The sequence below is a fragment of the Platichthys flesus genome, chromosome 16 (genome assembly GCF_949316205.1).
Source record: "Platichthys flesus chromosome 16, fPlaFle2.1, whole genome shotgun sequence".
NCBI classification, from domain to species: Eukaryota; Metazoa; Chordata; class Actinopteri; order Pleuronectiformes; family Pleuronectidae; genus Platichthys; species Platichthys flesus.
In genome coordinates, this window is record NC_084960.1 from 12,412,491 (window position 1) to 12,425,202 (window position 12,712).

Consider the following 12,712-nt stretch of genomic DNA (forward strand, 5'->3'; position numbering starts at 1 on the left):
CTTGACGCGCCGCAAGCGCTGCGTGTCGAAGCCGCCACCATTTATAGCCTCGCGCTGACCAACAATCTTATTATGAGATTTAAACTTTGCCTCGGCTAGACCGGAGGATCAACACGCGCTCCTCGCACTTGTCCAACTGCTACAGTAATACCTCCACCCACCCACCCAGCACCGCATCCAGCCAACCCGCCTCCGTTGGTTGTGTTAGACGCCGGAGTCAGCTCTCGGTGAACCAGAGGAAAAGCGGGTCTGTTCGGCACAGGCTGCATATAGAACAAGCGCGGAAAGGAGCCCAGCCTCGAATTAAATCACTCAAGGCAAAATGGATCTTTGAGACTCTCCCCTGACGCAGGCTGCCGCCGCTCTGCGCGCCTCCAAACAGAAAACTACAAAACTGGGATTCTTTCTTTCTTTCATTTTTTTACTTTTGCAACAATCAACAGAAAACATATACTGTCTCTTTGAGAATGTCTTCGTGGTGACATACGCTGAGCTGCCAGCTTTGCACCGGGAGGAGGACGCTCTCTGCTCCGCGATCGTCCAGCAGGTAAGCCGGTGTATTTACACTTTAATGTCGCAGCAGAGTTTTATAAGAGACGTGAGGGTTTCTGCACTTTATAGTTCGTCGTGCGTGCGCATGAGGGGAGTGTGTGGCTGTAAATCTTTAAGGTTAAGTCGCGGATTTGAAGAGTGTCGTGTGTGTGTGTGTGTGTGTGTGTGTGTGTGTGCGTGTGTGCGTGCGTGTAGCAAAGTGAACACAAACCGTAAACAACAACGCAGAAGTCGGTGCATTTCGTGTATGGTTCGGTCAGAGCTTTGCAAGATGACACGCTAATGTGTGAACGGGACTTTCTTTGGCTACGTGCATGATGCATATTCCCCTTTTGCTAAGTTTCATCAACACATATTATATATATATATATAAACCTACGTGCTGGTTGATTTTATGACAATCTAAGATTTGCGTCCTCCAGATACAGCTCAAGTTAAAGTACTAGTAAACCTCGACCAAATCCGCCCGCATGACATGTCGCTTCAGCACCACGGACAGCTCCACTTCACCTCCAACTTCACCCTCACACATGTAAACTCATATTATTTCAATTGCGAATGAGACTTAGATAATAATAAGACCATTTTATATAAGTTAAATAGAAAGTGATCAACCTGCACTGCCATGGGCTTGAACCCAGCCCACACAATCACAAAATGATAGCCCGTTTTACGAATCTCTGGATCATTAAAAACCTTGCATTAAGTCATGACCCACAACGTGACTCATGCAATTTGAGGCGCAACTTTAACGTGATTAATGCACAACCTTTTACGTTGTGATTACACAGTCTTGTACTTACAGTGGGCTACAGTTGTGCAGTCTCACTCAGATTAGCTGAGGATTCCGCTGCGTATGTGCTATCTGTCTGGGAAAAGCATAGTACAAACCACATGCTTGACATCTCAGTGTATTTGACTTGCACAGAATCTTCGTATGGATTGATTGTCTTTTCTTTTTGGAAAAGGTCTAATTTCTAAAGATGTTCAGCCAACCCCTTTCACTCAAATGAAGATTTCCCTGAAGGAGGAGGAGGTGGTGGTAGAGGGTGGGTGGCTATGTGGGTGGGGGGTGGTGGTGTTCAGTGGTCCAAAGCACACGGGGCAGAAAAAAGCTGAAACGATGCCAGGTTTAATATAACCTACACCTGCGGACCCAGCCAAAGAAATGACAAGCCCATGGGAGCATTCCTGTGGCTTGTTCCACTCAGCTGCACAGGACGTAGGTGTGTGAGTGTGGTATCACCTCTTCTGCTTAAATAATGTCTCACTGTCTCAGCGACATTTAGAGCAGGGAAGCGTTTAAAAAAGAAAATCTCAAACAATCTGTCTCATGTCGCTGAACTGACAGCATTGTATTAACTATCAGAAGTTGCCCTTGTTCCGGTTATTTCAGACAAAAGATCAGCCCCATCTTTACTCCCGGCTCAGTGAATCAACATCCCTCCAACTTTTTAATGTCTCGACTTGTAAGTGTTTGAAAACGTCTTCATTTTGCTGCTGTTGCTAAAGCTGCCCCTCGCATTAGCGCTCACATCTTCCCTCTCCCTCTGTCCCCGTCTCCCTTATCTTGATTATGCAGCTGGATGATTGAGTCAGCTATTTTGTATGCAAGTTGCTATAGCTGGGTTCTTTGTGGAGGGGGGAGAGAGAGGGGGGGGGAGAGGGAGAGAGAGAGGGAGAGAGAGAGAGAGAGAGAGAGACAGAGAGAGAGAGAGAGAGAGAGAGAGAGAGAGAGAGATGGCAAGAGAGAGAGAGAGAGAGAGAGAGAGAGAGAGAGACAGAGAGATCGTGCTGAGGATACTGAGAGAGAATTACAGCTTCTCATGATGGTGTGGAGTGGTAAGGACGAGGCTGCCCTGTACGATAAATTGCTGTTTGAGAGAGACAGATATCCTATGGGGACAGCGGTTTTGGAATGTTACTAACCCTCTCTAAATGGAAATGGCAGCACAAATTATAGTGTTCCCCAGCTCTACACTGCAAATGATTTAAACTCAAGCACCCAAAACTCTCCCTTACAAAGTTTCTCTGATTTAAGCCTATTGTTTGAATCGATAAGCATTGCAGAGCTGACTCATTTTATATTGTGTGTGGGTATACATATTTATGTCGTGTTACGGAGATGATTGTATAAAGCATGGATTCCTGTTTTAAGCACAAAATAATCCTTAAATTTAAATAGAGACCTTTATTCAGTTTAAACCCTTCCACACCTCAGGTTTTTTGTTGCCATACTGACATCAGATGAAATCATCTTCATGCTTTATCCTGTCTTTAAGGGCAATGTGCTTGTGTCTTGTGTTAACTGCAGCTACAATTATATAGATGTTGTGTTGCTGCTTCAGTGGAAGATGATAGAAAAAACTCTAAAAGAGCATGTTTATTTTTTGCAAAGTTACCGAGGCTTGGCCAGGGGCACTTTGGAGCGGTGACGCACCGGTTGTATGGTTAACAATGTGTAAAGTGTAATCAAAGGGACCAGTCAGGGTTTGTAGACAGAGACTGTGAAACATATGGTGCGACAGCACGGTGTATTTCACTTCCACGGCTCTCCACAGCCACTAAACTCAAGCGGCGACTTCCTGCGCCATGAGTAGTGAGTGGCGTTATACAAGAGCTGTTGCGCCACCTCAGTCCCGAGTGTCTCGTGTGCCATCGAGCTCGGAGCTGTTTAAAATGAAAATGGGCTCTTTTACCTCAATAAGATTGTTATTGTTGTGAAATTAGTCACAGGGGGGAAATAAAAGAGAGAGAGGTGAGAGAAAAAAGTGTAATTATTTCCATATTCCATAGTAGGTGTTTAGTGTTTGGACTGATGAAGAAAAAGCCCATGTGCAGCAGTTCGGTTATAGTTACACCTTTAGTCTCGGTCTGTTAGTGGAGGAGTCTGCGATTTCTGTTCCGGAATCAAATTCCTTTCATGTGGGATGTGCTGGAAATATTCGGTCATCACATTAATAACTCAGAAGACACTCTCAGTGTTTCAAATGAAATGCATAAAACAAGTGGAGGCTTTTGTTGTGAGGCGCTCACACGAAATACAGTGTTGGAATTATTTTGGACAACATTTTACATTAAAACTATTTAGATTCATGATTCATGATTCATGATTCAGGATTCAAGATTCAAGATTCAAGATTCACAGACACACATGCAAATGGGGGAAATTTGTGCCTCTGCTTTTGACCCATCCGTGTGAACACAGCAGGACACAACACACACAGTGAACACACAGAGCAGTGGGCAGCTCTTTTCTTGCCTAGGATGAATTAGCAGCTCTACAGGTGTTATTACTGTTGGATTGAGCAGCACTATGGGTCATTACCACCCGTAACCACAGGTGTCACCATTGCAGCCATGTCTGAAATCTTAGGGATCAGGATAACTTCTATTTTAACTTACCTCTGAAGGATAGGGATAACTTAATTATACACTATACTATCACAATTTCACAGATGAGAGCTTTCACTTGTCACATGAAAAGGTTAACCTTCATTCCTTGGTTTTTACGATGTCGTCTCTTACCGGAGCTAAACACCCTCATTAATTAACTTTGACAATATGCGGTGTTGAGCGCATAATAAATGCTGTAGAAACAGGTTGAATGTTTGTGTCTCAGCATTTATAAATTCAGTGGCCAAAGGACAGCACAGTGAAAGGACACCGCCATCAATGCCACTGTCAGAGTGACGCCTCAGGACAACCGTCATGAAAAGGAAACTATTGAAAGTAACTTAACATTCAGCAAAGAAAGGCAATTTGTTGAGGGTTTTCAATATCTAATACAGTCTGGAGCTAGAAGATAAGGCTGGAAATACAAAATAAAAATCTGCAGCCGTCCACGGACACATTTTGTGTAGCTGCTGCAAAACAAAGATGCACCTTCGCTGAGATGATATCTCCTAGAATGCATGCAGGAAAAAAAACGTTAGCACACTGCACCTCGAACCAGCAGCTCATGAGCCATTAGCTGCATATTGCATTCGCAGAGCTGTGGCCTGCTCCCATCTCAAGACAGAATGTATTTTAGTTTACTCAGGGGAGTTTATTTAATGAAAGTGGCCGTGATGGCCCTTTGGATTCCAGGCGCGTTCCAAGAAAAGAAAAACATGGTAGGTTGGTGTAACCATTATTGCTGAGTGCTTTCATTTCTTCAATTCACATCTCATGTGCTGATTACAGCTGAGTAGAAAATGAGATGACTGCCACTTATGTGGTGCATGTTCTGTTGCATATTCGATGAAAGACTGTGCGCGAGAGGAAAGATGGTCACAGGCTGGAAGGAGCGACTGCGCCACAGATTGTGAGGATCAACCCGCAGAAGTAGGGATTCACTGGAGGGTGTGAATCAGTCATAATTCATTTCGGAGAGCACAAAAATTAATCCACCCGAGATTGCCAGAAACGTTTCTGTGTAGTTCCCCCAGCCACCTGCTGGCTGCCTTATGATAGACCAAAACCTTTAGTAAACAAGCATCACGAAATGGCAGAGTGAGGCGGACTGAACATTGCCCTGTCTCTTCCTTGCCGTCTTCTCGGCAAAAGTAATTAGATGCTTGGAATCCAAACACCGTGGCAGTGTATCTGCAGGCACCTGCTCCACTTGATGAATATCGTGCACAAGGAGAGCCCATTAAAGCCGGCGATACATAGCGGTTCCATCAAAGCTCACTTCAGAAGCCGGATCTCTTTATGTCTGGCTGCTTTCATTTAACTTACGCATTTTGATACGTCAAATTATGCGTATGATGATTACTCCTGTATAATCAGACCAACCTTATGTTGTGTTGGTCAACTTGTAATCATAGACGGACAGCAGCAGATCAGGCCGCAACTTAAACATCAATTATAGCTGCAAAGAGTTTAGAGATACAGGAACATAGAGATGGTCCAAAAATGTGCATTGCTGCTGCAGCTGTACGTTGCCACAATGCAACATGTCTCCTCTGTGCATTGTTCACTCAACAGCACAAACCAATACACTGTACATAAACACACAGCAACTACAGCAAGGCATCAGATAAGTCCTCTACTCTTATCTACTTCACGAACCTGATCAGTTTGGATTAGTTCAAGGGCCATGACACATCATATGTACAAGTGAAGTCAGAATTTTCCCAACTATCACTCATAAATACATTTGCATCTCTAAGTAGAAATCAAGAAAATAAACATAGCACACTGTTAAAAACTGTATTGTTATGACACTTTATAGACAGGCGTACAGGATCTGTATCTGTACCAATTATTGTTGCATGTTGCAAAATATTGATTCAGATTCAACAGCTGTGGTTTTGACATATAATCAAAGTTGTTTTAACTTGTATATTTAGCTTTGGCCGACAGAAAGATAAAAATCCGTAATATAACAATGGTAGAAAAACGAAATTTTTTTTTTTCATTTTTGTCGTAATTTTTTGGGGGATTTGTTCCGAGTAGTTTATTTTTGCACAATATGTATTGGTTACACAGAAATGACTATGATAAAAGCATCTTTTGCTGTAAGTCCCCTGCCTTTGTTTTCAACATCTGCCTTTAAATGAAATTACAGCTCTGTCAAACATCATCACTCTATACAGCCACGTACTCTGAGGTGCCAATTAGAAAGTGGTAGCAGTCACGGAAGCCATATTTAGTCGTCATTAATGTGTGTCGCATATACGGGTGTAATTAGGTCTATTATTAATTTTCTTTTGGTCCAAATGATGCCAGAAAGGATTGAAAACAAAAGGGATCGGGTTTCTGCGCCGGCTTTACCCTTTGCGTTTGTCTGACAACAAAAGAGATGATGAATAAATAGCTGAATATCAGAATTAGTCTCATAGACTCGACTGTCTAGACTGCGACTGCTCTTCATTGATCATAGAAGGGACGCTGTCAAAATAAAGACACAACCGATCCTATACGGCAAAATGTTGAGGGAAATGATGAATCATAATACACGGTCCTGTCATTTCACTTCCCGGCTTCATTCTTAAGAGCTTTGGTGCATTTGTATCTGGTTCAAACTTGACTTTGAACAACACCGATGTCGCTAAAGTCACACCTGACGATTAAAGTGTGTTTTCTTGAATTAAACCCAACAGGTTCGGTGTGAATGTAACGCAAGGTGATGACAATGTGGCGAAATGAAATTATTCATCCGTCGGAAATAGCAGATCTTCTGAAACTGGAAATGTAATTTAGTTTACAGCTTAGTGGTTCTTAAAGTGACACTCTACCCACTAAGTTTTGGCTGAAATGTCTCTCCCTGGAAATGAAAAAACACTATGCTTAGAGGCATATGGTCTCATCATCAAAAATACAATTTTGAGCCATTTTCAACCCATAAATGTGTATTTTTTACATTTGGTAATAAATGTGATTTAAAATCCAGCATTAATGTGCTTTCAATGAAAGAGTATCATATTATTTAGTTAAAAAAACACATGTAAAAAACAGGTAGATTTTAAATTGGATTAACTGAGCCGCCAGTCAATCAAATTAAAGTCAGCCGGCTTGATTATCTGGCTCTCGACTGCTGTGATGAGTCACTTTGCAGTTTCCTTCCAATTATGACTTTCAGAGCAGCAGCCTTTAAAGACGACAGATGCTTTGTGAATGAAGCCCCTCCCACATGCCACGCTCAAGGAAACACTTTCCATCAACACAAGGAAATAAAGTTTCTTTCAGGTCAAAAGGTGCCAAAAGTGGCATCATTATAATCAATAGCAATCTCCCCGCCCTGTGAATGTTAAGTAACATCGGTCTTTGTTTGTACACTCAATATTATGTGCTAATATTGAGGATATTAACCAGTTCAATGACTTCTGTAAACATGAAGCTCTAATTAAGTTGTTTTTATTTTTCATCAGCGGGCAACAGTGTGGGTCTTTAAACGCTTTGACCCTCAGTATTTCCGTCCTGCACTCTTTGACGAACACTTGTCGAGTCTCATCTATTCCTCCGCCTCTTCACAGACAAAGATGTCTATTATCCCTGACGCTGTTATATGGTAATCCTTTTCTTTCGACATTTTTCACACTTTGGTAGCCTATCCTCTCATGCACCTGAATATTAATGTTAATATTAATCTTAAATTAACCTTAGCAGTAATTGTGTGTTTGGTCAGTTCTATACAATGTTCATAAAGATGGACAAGATGATGGCTCCCCAAACGTGAAGCTAAACTACATCCTCCACCTACCTAGTGGCTGGCTGCAGTATAGCCCAGACTCCTCCATGTTAGCAGATGGGAAAAGGCCAAAACTATAAAGTCAAAATACATGTCAAAAGATGGTTTCTGTCATTTCGTTTCGTAGTTCTTATAACACTGCTTGTCCAAATGCATGTTTTCCCGGTAGGTTTGGCTATAATTGGTTATTTGATTCTATAGAAAGGGGGAGAAGCATCGTGGTTGACAGCTGAGACCGAGAATCTGCATAGACGGGACCTTGCTGAAATGGCTCCATCCCCGATCAGTACTGTACAGACTCTTTCATGCTTTCGTATGGATTCGAAGTAGAGACTGAGAGGAAGTGAGAGGAAAGGACAGTGTATAACGAGCAGCCACTCAGAGCCACCTCCAGTATATGAGGCAGTGAACTCGTACACCGGTAGTTCTCAAACTTATATCATAACTTTTGTCTGGTAACTTTCGATACCAGTTAAACCGACTATAGGAAACTGTGAAAAAAGAGAAATCTGTAATGCTTAAATTGTCTTGTCACTGTTGGAGACAAACTTAAAGACCTCTGCCACTCAGAGTCAACTCCTAACGTCACCCAGTAATGCCTCCACCGATGTAGAGCTATGTTTTGCTCTGCACTCAATTGGCCCCCACCGGCTGAACAAACATTCCTTTCGAGGTACAATCATCTGAAGTGAAAGCCACGAAGACAAGGAGCAATCAGCTGATCAGTGCGGGACTCATCTACACCGTGATGCCGTGTGAAGGTCATCCCTTAATCTTTCCTCAAACTGCGGCTAAAGCCACATTGTAGCACAAACACCTGATGGATGACTGGAGCGAGGTGATTGCTTCCCAATGAGACAGCCCTATACAAGCCATGCAGATGACATACAGCAGCGCTCTGCATAACTGATGGGTGATGGGCGACCCCCAGCTGACCCGGGGAACAAGGTTATTGGTCAACATCAGACTGTGACTCGTATATGATCATTGAAACCTTTAGAGTTAAAGACCTTATCCTATAAAATGCCTTTGTAGGAGGAATCCAAGAATCAAAATCCCCTCATCAAACTATCATTTGACATATTAATTGTTTTTTGAATAAAAGAAGTTTCAAACACATAAAAAATCAATAGAATAATTACTTTAAATGAATATATATTCATCTCCTTCTGTGTTTTGGACCAATTCACTTTTCCAGTGATGGGATGTACATCTTTTTAAGTATTAAGATTCAATACAACTTACTTCATTAAATTCCATGCTATACACCATCACATTTTGGAATATGTCACATCTGCTGTATCAATTTTTTCTTATACAGTGTATATACATTTCCATATTTTTCCATATTTTCTGTTATTTTTACTTATCTTCTTTTACCAATAGCAATTTATCCATATTCCATTGAATATATGCCAAATTAAATATGAAAGATCGTTTTAAGTAAAACATAAGTATAATTTAGTGAATCAGCTACACTTAAATACACTAATCATTATAATGTGTCATTATGTGTAATTGTGTATTTTACACAAAACGTTCTTTTTCTGGAGATATAATCAGAGACGCATTGTGGAGTCTACATTTTATTCCCATTCATAACGAAAATGCTGCACGAGTGATTGCGAGGGACAATTTCCACTTCCTGCAGTAACAGCCTCTTGACTCAGTGTGTGGCTGTTGAAACAGAAGGCTCTTATCTCACAACAATCCCAGCATCTGCTTTACCGCTGAAGTTCTCTGCCTCCTGAAAGATGCCGGGGGAACAAAACCAAGTCTCTCCACCGCATATTGTTTTAACGGTTCCGTTATTTGAAGACCATTGATTCTCCAGTGAATGAGGTTTGAGCAAAGCTAAAAGCAAGTCAAGCTACGCTGAATAAGAACATGACTGCTTTAACGACCAGCCGAGGAGGGCAGGGTGTGAATGATAAGGGTGACTGACTCATCAATAATTTCCATCATCCATATGTCCAGCCTTTGCAGCCTGCACATGACCTTGTTTGTGTTGTTGTGGGGAACAAAGGTGAGTTTTGTGAGGAAATAATTAAGTAAAAACGCCTTTTGATCGCTATTGACTCACAGAGCGTGCAAGCTGCCAGAATACCCATAATGCATCTCTACATCTCAAGTTAAAAGCCCTTAAGGGCTTCTGTCAGGATGGTGTATAGCTTTCAAGTTTTGGCCGGCCAGCAGCTTCGCTTACCTAAGCACCCGTGTCCTGTCATGATTAAAGAGGGCCTCATGTTGCAAACTGCGTCCGTGCTAGGGCGCGTCACAGGCCAGAATAGAGTTTATTCATTTTTAATCACTAATACTGACTAAGTCTACAGCCTGTCAGAGAGAAAGTGAAGGCAGGACATCGTTACCATAGAAACTGCCTCCAAACTTGGAGCAAACATACCAGCGACCAGCCTTCACACCATCAGCAGGTCCCAGTGTACCATAACACTCATGTTGGAGAGCGTCGCTGCATACTGGATTTACTGTTCATCCACACCATCGCAAAGGTTTTAATATGATGCAGATTATTCAAAGAGCCTGATTTCTACACAGTCATCTAATGATGTCTCCAACAAAGGCCTTGGTGCTTCACCCAAGCACTGGCATAAGAGACCCTGCAGCAACTAACACATTACCTTAATTAAGACTGTTCGGCAGTTCGGCAGTTACCCACGTTTCAATTTCTGTGACAATATAAGTTTTTATTATAAGTTTTTTTAAATGTGTCCTTTACAGGGAAGATTGATTATAGGGAAGCAAAGCGAGGCAGAATGCTGAACTTTCATAGCAATAACTGAACTGAGCCACATCAACCACAAAAAATCACTATGTGGCCCAGAGCTATGAAGTCAGGGCTGCCCCGTGCCAAGTTTCGAGAATGCCGCTACCAAATACAACAGATCATGATTCGGATGGGATGCAGGACCTTTCTTGGCAGCCTCCTTTCTGCTTACAGCGGCAAATCAGGAACATATCAATATTTACCTGGATAACTGCCACGCAGAGAGCCGGAGTCTCTGAACAACATAACATCTTGTGAATATAAGTTATTTCCCCTCAACAGCAGATGAGAACCACGGGCGGACGTCTTTGGAGGAGGGAACACTTTTTACAAACATACTTTTCAAAATGAGCATCATCCGGGCCGACAGCTGGCGAGAAGAGTGGCCCGTCCCCAGCTGCGGTGCACCAATCTGACGCTCCACCTGTTGTCTCCTCGCTCACGCCTTCCATCGCTCATTAAACAGCGCCGCCTTTCAGGCCGAATCAGCTCGGCTTGGTGATTGCCCACTGCGGGAGAAGGGATCTGCGGTGCCAGATTTTCAGGCCTGTGAGGTGTTGTTCCTCAGATAAATAGGGAGATTATGTGTAAAGCCCGGGTGCCAATTGTGCGTTCTCACCTCTTTAGTAAGACACTTGGAATTGCATGTCACGCTGCGCACAAAGTTGGAGTCGCCTGTGATATGATGTATGTACAAAGTATTAAATGAACAGGAGCTGGAGCTAAAAGATCCGGTTCTTTCAGTGGACTCTTGTCTGTAAACGAACAGGAAGTGTGTTGATCCTTCTGCACACCCACTGGTGAAGTGTCAAAGCCTGAGGAACAATCAATGTTTTCTTCTCATGTCAGGGCAGACTGTCCTTTTCCATGGGCAGATAATGCTTATTTCAAAACAGGTACATTTATCTGTGTACTCCTTCACCATCAAGGTTCCAGTTCATATGGTGCCTTGATAAAAATGAAACATTATTTTCTGTTGCTAAGCAGTGGGTTTGTGTCAGTCGTGGTTCAAGGTACACTGACTAGTCATTTCGCCTGAGCCTGCAAAACCTTTTATGCCTTGCTACATCGCTGAATATTCAAGGGGTGTTTAGTTGATGCATATTCAAACACCAAGCATGGTGTTTTCTCCTGAATTCCAAAGACAAGCCCAGACACAGATCTCTACAAATCCTGTCCCATGTATTATTTGACTGTTTACATCTCGCTTCAACACTGGGGGAGGGTCTGGCTTCTGAAATAAAACCAGCAAAGGCCCCTTTAAATCAAACCAAGCCTTAATGCCAAGCCGACACAAAAATGCAGATCATGAATTCAGACGACACGTCTTTCCAATATGTATAATTATAATTGTATTATAATGAAGAGCAAAGAAAAAGGATCAAATGTGTCATATAAATGCACATTGATCACACAAATGTCTGGTGTCAGGTGTTTGTGAGGGATGGACATACAATTTACACAAGTTGACAAGATGACACTAAAATTGTAATTGTGTAAATTAGTTCATGAGCCATGTCGTTACTCACCGATTTGCTGTTTCGACTTGACGTGCGGCTCACGGTCATTTTCCCAGTTGCTTGTAAATCAGCAGCTTTTGCGTAATTCTACCGTCAACAAACAAGCCAGAAATGAAATGGACAGTGTTATAATTAAGCTCCTTGGTGAAGGTGATGAATTCCACAGACTGAGTGTGGTCAGAAACTCAGGTGAGCATGTCAGACTTAAAGTTGTTCTTTAAAGGACAAGTCCACTTTTTAGCCTGGGGCTGAGTCGATATTAGAAGTGACCCCGGAGTCCTCTGGATTCAGACACAGCATTCCTCTCCTGTCTGTAAACCGACGCCGATCAGAAGAATGGAGCCGTTTTCCACCTTTGCAATTTGATGAAATGGTTTCTACAATTCCCCGGGATGAGTAAGCTCTGTTGTTGAGGAACAGAAAAAAGAAACAGGCCCTTCAGATGTCGGGTTGCTCAGGATGGGATAGATACACATGCAAAAATGTGAATGGACATCGAGCATCACGTGAATGTGAAAAATAAAAGCCAATTAAACATGAGATAGAACTGTGCGGTTTTGAAGATGGAGCGTAGGACGAGACCTGATGTTGGAATTGACCAAAAAATTGAATAAATATAAAATTGGAAGCACTCCACAACCTGTCAGCATTTAAAATCGGCCCATCCGCTTTAGACAA

General features: G+C 42.4%; 1 protein-coding gene across 1 annotated transcript in view; it reads left to right on the forward strand.

Moving 5' to 3' along the window:
* The first annotated feature begins 400 nt into the window (after window positions 1-400).
* Window positions 401-12,712, forward strand: part of elfn1a (extracellular leucine-rich repeat and fibronectin type III domain containing 1a) — a 66,426-nt gene continuing 54,114 nt past the window's right edge. Inside the window, exon 1 of the mRNA XM_062407203.1 lies at window positions 401-547. The gene's annotated coding sequence lies outside the window, so the exon portion shown is untranslated. The remainder of the gene's footprint in view (window positions 548-12,712) is intronic.